This window comes from Triticum urartu, chromosome 4A, assembly GCF_056163025.1.
Source record: "Triticum urartu cultivar PI428250 chromosome 4A, HENAU_Tu73, whole genome shotgun sequence".
Lineage (NCBI taxonomy): Eukaryota > Viridiplantae > Streptophyta > Magnoliopsida > Poales > Poaceae > Triticum > Triticum urartu.
The window spans coordinates 459146299-459153418 of record NC_141876.1 but is presented as its reverse complement, the minus strand read 5'-3'; positions in this window follow the sequence as shown (position 1 = coordinate 459153418).

Sequence of the window (7120 nt, the reverse complement as noted above, 5' to 3'; positions counted from 1 at the left end):
GGCCATTGGCTACTCGAGCTCCCTGGCACACAGGCAGAGGTTGAGGATGGAGGCGCCGGCGATGGCGGCGACCTACCAATGGTTTCGAGGGTTGTGTGTGTCTGTGTGAGCGGAGGTTGTGTTTGAGGAAATACTGCGGCAACTGAAAATTTTACTAGGCGGGAGTAACAAGGAGGGGCTACTGAAAATTTGGATCAAGGGCGAGCAAATATTTTTGAGATTGCGAGGGATGCAGAGGTGGGAGTAAAATGTCGGGGCTACTGAAAATTTGAATCAAGAGACTGAAGCAAAGCGGGAGTAACAGACATCGCACACGGTCCGCACATACTAATCTTGTGCTATCAAACATTAAAACCTTCCAGGCGGTAGATATTTTCGAGATTGCGGGGGATGCAGAGGCGGGAGTTTTGGGGGAGCGAGCTAGTGTGCTTGACACGTCGGCTGTGGACTGTAGCCGACGCACCTTATCGCGTAAGCCATAGGCGTACTATACACCGATGGTGCTCCAAGATATTTTGTACTACATCTCACACGGTTGGTGATAATAAACTGTGTGGGATCTACTTGATTTGAATTACAAAATGAGGTCACAACAGCAATGGATGTTGTTTGAATTGCTAGACCTTTTATCTGCAGTGAACATGCAACTATATGTGTGCCATAAAAGAATTGGAATTATTCAGGGTTCGTTTGGACATTTCATACATCAAACTGGTTTTCTAACCATTTCAGGTGCACAATTCAAAATTAAACTACATGCACATGCTCCCGTGCATACAAATTGGTTGAAAAATCAAATTGGTGTCCTTCAGTGCATGCTTAGGTCCCATGCAAGAAATGAGAATGAATTTTTCGGGGTTCGCTTGGCCTTTTTTATATATTAACTGGGTTTTCTAGGCATTTTATGCGCGTAATTCAAATTTGAACTACAAGCACATGGTCCAATGCACTAAAGTTGGTTGAAATATCACATGTATGTCCTTGGGTGAATTTCTAGGTCCCATGCAAGAGATGGGAATGAATTTCAAACACCAGGGCACTGTTGATTGCCGGCAAAACGTTGAGATACCTGGTTTTTAAATTCTAGTAAATCCAAAACTCGTCTAAAATTCATGAAACTTGGCATGCTATCATGGAGCGGCATCAACATGCCGTGGTGAAAATTTTGCCCCATTTGGGGCAAGCTTGGGTATAAGCTTCTCACAACAAGCATGATGGTTTCGATAGGGAACGTACCACCTTTGGGGACGGGACAATATCCGTTGCCTCTTATTGCTTCCAAAAATTTTCTAGTGTCAACATAGAACAATAGGAGTGTTGTGTTCAATCTTAGAATTTTTCGGGGTTTGTTTGGCCTTTTATATACATTAATTGGGGTTTCTAGGCATTTTATGTGCATAATTCAAATTTGAACTACAAGCACATACTTCAATGCACCAAAGTTGGTTGAAAAATCACATGTGTGTCCTTGGGTGAATTTCTAGGTCCCATGCAAGAGATGGGAATGAAATTCAAACACCATGGCACTGTTGAATACCGGCAAAACGTTGAGATGCATGGTTTTTAAATTCTAGTAAATCCAAAACTTGTCTGAAATTCATGAAACTTGGCATGCTATCATGGAGCGGCATCAACATGCCTCAACATGCCGTGGTGAAAATTTTGTCCCATTTGGGGCAGGTCTGGGTATAAGCTTCTCACAACAAGCATGATGGTTTCGATAGGGAACATACCACCTTTGGGGACGAGATGATATCCGTTGCCTCTTATTACTTTCAAAAAAATTCTAGTGTCAACATAGAACAACAGGAGTGTTGTGTTTAATCTTGGAATTCTTCGGGGTTCGTTTGGCCTTTTTATACATTAACTAGGTTTTCTAGGTATTTTATGTGCATAATTCAAATTTGAACTACAAGCACATGCTCCAATGCACTAAGGTTGGTTGAAAAATCTAATCTGTGTCCTTGGGTGAATTTCTAGGTCCCATGCAAGAGGTGGGAATGAAATTCAAACACCAGGGCACTGTTGATTGCTAGCAAAACGTTGAGATGCCTGGTTTTAAATTCTAGTAAATCCAAAACTCGCGCAAGTCCTGCATTTTTCCCTTCTATTCCTCGTCGTCGAAGTCGGAGCTGTCGGTTGCTTGCGCATGTGGCCATCCATTGGCATGTGCCATCGTGGATTCTGTTCCACGTCGGTGGCCAGGTTAGCCGATGGTGCCCATGTCGTGTGGGTTGTGTTGTATCGGTTTTAGCCCAGTTTTCCATCAATTAACCGGGCAATTCCCTTCTTCTTAATCAATGAAAATGGCAAGTCTTTTGCCTCGTTTAAAAAAAACTCGTCTGAAATTCATGAAACTTGGCATGCTATCATGGGGCGGCATCAACATGTCGTGTTAAAAAATTTGTCCCATTTGGGGCAGGTTCGGGTATAAGCTTCTCACAAATCAGAGATTCTCACAACAAGCATGATGGTTTCGGTAGGGAACGTCCCACCTTTGGGGACGAAACGATATCCATTGCCTCTTATTGCTTTCAAAACTTTTCTCGTGTCAACATAGAACAACAGGAGTGTTGTGTCAATTTTTGGGATTTTTCGGGGTTTGTTTGGACATTTTTATGCATTAATTGAGTTTTCAATGCATTTATGTGCATAATTCAAATTAGAACTACATGCACATGCTTCAGTGCATATAAATTGGTTGAAAAAATCAAATTTGTGTCCTTGGGTGCATGCTTAGGTCCCATGCAAGAAATGGGAATGAATTTCAAACACCAGGGCACCGTTGATTGCCGACAAAACATTGAGATGTTTGGTTTTAATTCTAGTAAATCCAAAACTCGTGTGAAATTCATGAAACTTGGCATGCTATCATGGAATGACACCCGACATGTTGTGGCATTTTTATTGTCCATTTTGGGAGAAGGTGCACTCGAATAATGACAGCCAACAAAGGCATTTTGAAAAAATAGCTGCCACTTTAATATCTCAAACGTTTGTATAATTCAAACCGGGTGCGTTCTGTTAACCACTCACGTGACGCAACGTGTCTTGGTTTTAATGGTTGTAGGAGGTGCCGTGCGGACATCTGCTTGAACTTGAGTGAACGGGAGGCGTGCGAGCGCAGTCCGGTGCGCAGGCTGACCGAGAGGTGCGCAAGCTGTCCTCCAATGCATATGCTCACCGGGAAGCGTGCGAGTTGTACGTTGCGCAGGCTCACTGGGAAAGGGGGCCCTTTGACTTCCATGGCCGCTCGTCTTCCTCTCCATTAATGGCACCCGAGCCGCTGTTTAATACGGCTGACCTTACTATTCGCCTCCCATTCCCCTCCCTCCCGCACACCTCCACCACCGCCATGGTGCAGAATGATCATCTGCCACTAGTCTTCAAGTTTGGTGAAGTCGACTCTGAGCCGGAGGAGATAGAAAATAAGGAGGAATGGGGCCTCATGGACATGGCCCAGAACGAGCTGGCCGCGGCGGTTGCTGCCCCCGCTCCTGTCCCAGCTCCCATCCCCGCGACCATCCTCGTAGCATTGGCGGGCTGGTTGCCAAGCACTATCGCAGAGTTGGAAGCCGCGGGCGTCAGTGAGGTCTCCGCGGACCCACGCGAGCTCGTGTACATGCCAGCGCCAGCGCCCGTGCCCGTGCGTGCCCCTCCACCCACCGTGGCGCCGGCCCCGTGCGTTTGGCTGCACCCGTCGCGCCCGTGCCCATGTGCGCGCCCCCCTCAGCGGCATGGGACGCTGTCGTCGACCACTACCTCTCAACGGCGCCAGTTGTCGTCCTCCCGCGCCCCGCCCGTCGATCACGCGACGACATGATGTTTGATTTACATGTGAAGAACATTTTGTGTTGCCTTGAAGACTTCAACAACGGTGTCCCAGAGGACGACAACGACAACGACGGCGCGGCACGCCGCCTCCGCCGCCGTCGGAAATAGTTTTTTTGGGGTTTAATACTGTATCTCGAATTCTCAATCATATGAATATAAATTCATAGTGTGACTGAATGAAAGATGTGGTTTGAACGAACTTGCATTTTTATCTCTTAATGTACAGACTTATCAAACGATTTTCTTTTGAAAAAAAAACTTCAATGGTTTTTAAATATAAAACACTCATCGCAAACATTTTAGTTAGAACATCTGTATGCAAACCGACAGCTTCCCCAGGAAGCCAAGAGAAAATGTACCGAGCAGGATTTCTGCATCCCTTCAATGCAAACGGTTGTTTTGCATGACCCGTGTGCAAGCACGTACAAACAATTGGGTAAGACTTGCATATCTGTCATTTTGGGTATGTTGCAAGTTGTCAAACTAGAAAGATTGACATTTGTTTATCTAGTAACATTGCCATTTGTCAACCTTGTAACACTGCGATTTGTCAAGATATGCAGCTACAAATCACTAGCACTATCTAATTTTTGCAACTAAAATCACTAGCATTGTTCATATGGACACCACTAGCAGGCATGAGTTGATGGACGCATATGCAAATGTACCATTGACTACATACAACAAGTCATCAACCCACAACGACAACGAGGATACACGTTGGATTATAGATCATTTCCAACAAAACATTCTAGTAAAGTTTTTCTCACACAACAAATAACAAAGCGATGAAATGAACTTCAGCTCAACCACTCGTCGGCGTTGGAAACACTTGCTTTGAATCAGAAGTGATTCTCTGGGAAGGGCCAGCTACTGTCAATCTCGAGACCAACACAGGACTGATCATCGAGGCTAAAGCGGCCTATGCAGGACCATATTGGGATGGTAGGGAAGCATAGTAATGTCCGAGGTATAGATACAGTTGCTTCTCATAAATGGTAGTAACGTTATGTCAACAGCAGCTGGATCGCCTTCCACCATCATTGGATAGTTTTGTCCAAGGAAGAGCGAGTTTCCTCCAAGACTTTCAATACTGAACCAGGGAGAAGGTGTTGGCACTAGTACACTAGTATCCATCCTGAATACCCTGCAACGGATGTTGGAATAGGTCCGGAGAGTGCGACCATGTGATACAACACCTGCTTCCTTAGTAACATCAGCAGTGCCCTATGTACAGACAAGAAGAGGTGATCCATCAGAATAAGTTGCCAGGCGCCACTGAGTATATGGGTCCTGCTCGTCCTCATGCTCGTAATTTTTTTTGAAGTATAGGTGGTGGAATGTTCATAGGACCTTGAAAACACAAGAAGGTTAATTAGTAAAGGGAAACTAGCTAACCCTCATGCATGTGGATGAAACAATTATAATTACGGTGGAAGACAAACGTACCGAAAGCATCAGGATTCCATGCAAAAACAGTGCCACGAGTGGTGGCAGCAAACACAAGACCCTCGTATTGAATTGCATCACAGTACTCATCCGTGTATAGAAATTGATTTTTGAGCAATATCCATCGAGGCGTGGAAGTAAGGATGGCAACAAGCTTGTCGAAGATAGCAACAACTTCATAGTTCGTGTAATCCCAAGAGCGGTTGGGAACTCGCCTAATTGCTATCTTTCGTAGACGACAGTCAGCATGATCGTATTTGAACTCACATAGAATACCGGTGTACTCAACCTCTGGGCAGTCGTCTGAGATTTTTGGAAGTGGAACCCGGTGACGAGTGTACACATTCACAAGTTCCCACTCGCAGTTGTACCCAATATAAACAACCCAATCTCCATTTGCGCCTGCCCAAACCTTGCCCTCAAGCGATGGCATCTTAACATCATATGTATCATTATCAAGCGACATCAACTTACACAAGGCGAGGCTTCCCTCGTCCCGCGCCAGTCAGCAGGGTCACGGTGAAGAAGATAGGGGAGATCAAACCACTCCTGGACCCTTGGGTTCCTTGTAATGATATTATTAGTTAAGTCGAGAATGGTCTTGAACGAACCTGTCATGCTAGCCAAGGTGATGACGTCGCACCGATCAATGAGTTCCTCCACCGCGTCACCATTCAGATCGGGGCAAGAATAATGGGGTCGTTTCCGGCCTGTTCCCTCCATGGAGAAGACGATCGAACAATGGCAGAAGGAAGGGTGAAGGCAAATGGAGGAGGGAGGAAGAGCTAGAGTGCGGCAACAGTTCCAAATCGAGAGGGAAAGGTGAAGAGTCGGTGGACAGTTGCCACGGTACACGAAGAGGCGCCTGGGGAGTGAACGGTTTCCACAGAGGTCACACACTGACGACAAGGGCCGAGTGAACTGCATGCGTATATCGCACACACCTTGATCTGACTGACCATTTCTTTTGTGTTGCCTAATCACAAACAGTTCATCCGAATGAACTGTATGTTGTATATCGCACACACCTTCATCTGGCTGCCCGCTTCTTTTGTTCCTCCTCATCACAAATAGTTCATCCGAGTGAACCGTATGATGTGTATCGCACATGCCTTCATCTAGCCGCCCGTTTCTTTTGTTCCTCCTCATCGCAAATAGTTAATTGAACTGAACCGTATGCCCTTCATCGCACACGCAACTAAAATCTGAACCGTGTTTGATGCATCTGTCATCGCAAACATTTTATACATTTTTGACGGTTTTCATACAACACCATTTGCGATTATTGCATCGCACACAGTTTCTCGAAGGGTCTCTGATCGTAGTGTCGTGTTAGCAGCATCCAGCAGTAGTGATGGACTAATGGTTGAATTGAGTTATATTTGAAGGATTTGTCCATAGGCATTTCTTGATGTCCATGTGTTGGTTTCAAGGAGTTTATGTGTTGACCAATGTGCTATTAAGGAATTATCCAAAGATTGGTCATGTGAGAGTTGAGCTTATTGCAAGCATGTCTTGAAGAAGAATATTGTGTGATCATTCATGCTTACCTTCAAGGCATCATCCAAATGAAGAGAGTTGGAAAGGTTCAAGTTTGATCAAGACTATGTCAAGAGTGAATCAAGTTGATCAAGTCACAAAGCGTAGAAGATGTACCGAGAGGGATCAAGTGATCCCATGGTATGGTAAGCATTGTCAATTATGCTTTATGTACTAACCCATGGTCTTCGTGAGAGTTTTTTGTGGGGTTAGGTTGCGGTGTGCACATTCAAGTGATGCATCACGAAGAGATCAAGTGCTTGAAGATTGCTGTCCATTGTGGTGACAATGGACTTGT